Below are 345 nucleotides of genomic sequence, written 5' to 3'. Positions count from 1 at the left end.
AACAAATTCATTGCACAAGACTTAAAAAAAGATATATATTGCGAGTGAATGAATGAGCAAAAAAAGAAAGAGGATGTCGTAGAAAGTTGCTCAAGAAAGGAGCTAGAGACAAATACTACTTATCACAATAAATTCAAATGCTGACTGACCATCACATGATTCCAAAAAAAATTAAAGAAAAATAAAATGAGAGAGAAAAAAGTAGAGTTTTGATACAGAAAAAGTAATGACAACTAGGATACCAAAATATATATAAAACACTTACACACAAACAAATACATAAGAAAAAAGAAAACATACATACATACCTCCCCAACTGAAAATGAAATAGAATAAAACTGCACT

General features: G+C 28.7%; 1 protein-coding gene across 2 annotated transcripts in view; it reads right to left on the bottom strand.

Moving 5' to 3' along the window:
• Positions 1-345, bottom strand: part of LOC119592737 (transmembrane protein 223-like) — a 4458-nt gene that overhangs the window by 1683 nt on the left and 2430 nt on the right. The gene's annotated exons all lie outside the window — the stretch shown is intronic.

The sequence above is a fragment of the Penaeus monodon genome, chromosome 30, assembly GCF_015228065.2.
Source record: "Penaeus monodon isolate SGIC_2016 chromosome 30, NSTDA_Pmon_1, whole genome shotgun sequence".
NCBI classification, from domain to species: domain Eukaryota; kingdom Metazoa; phylum Arthropoda; class Malacostraca; order Decapoda; family Penaeidae; genus Penaeus; species Penaeus monodon.
This window is presented reverse-complemented; position numbering and strand designations above follow the sequence as displayed.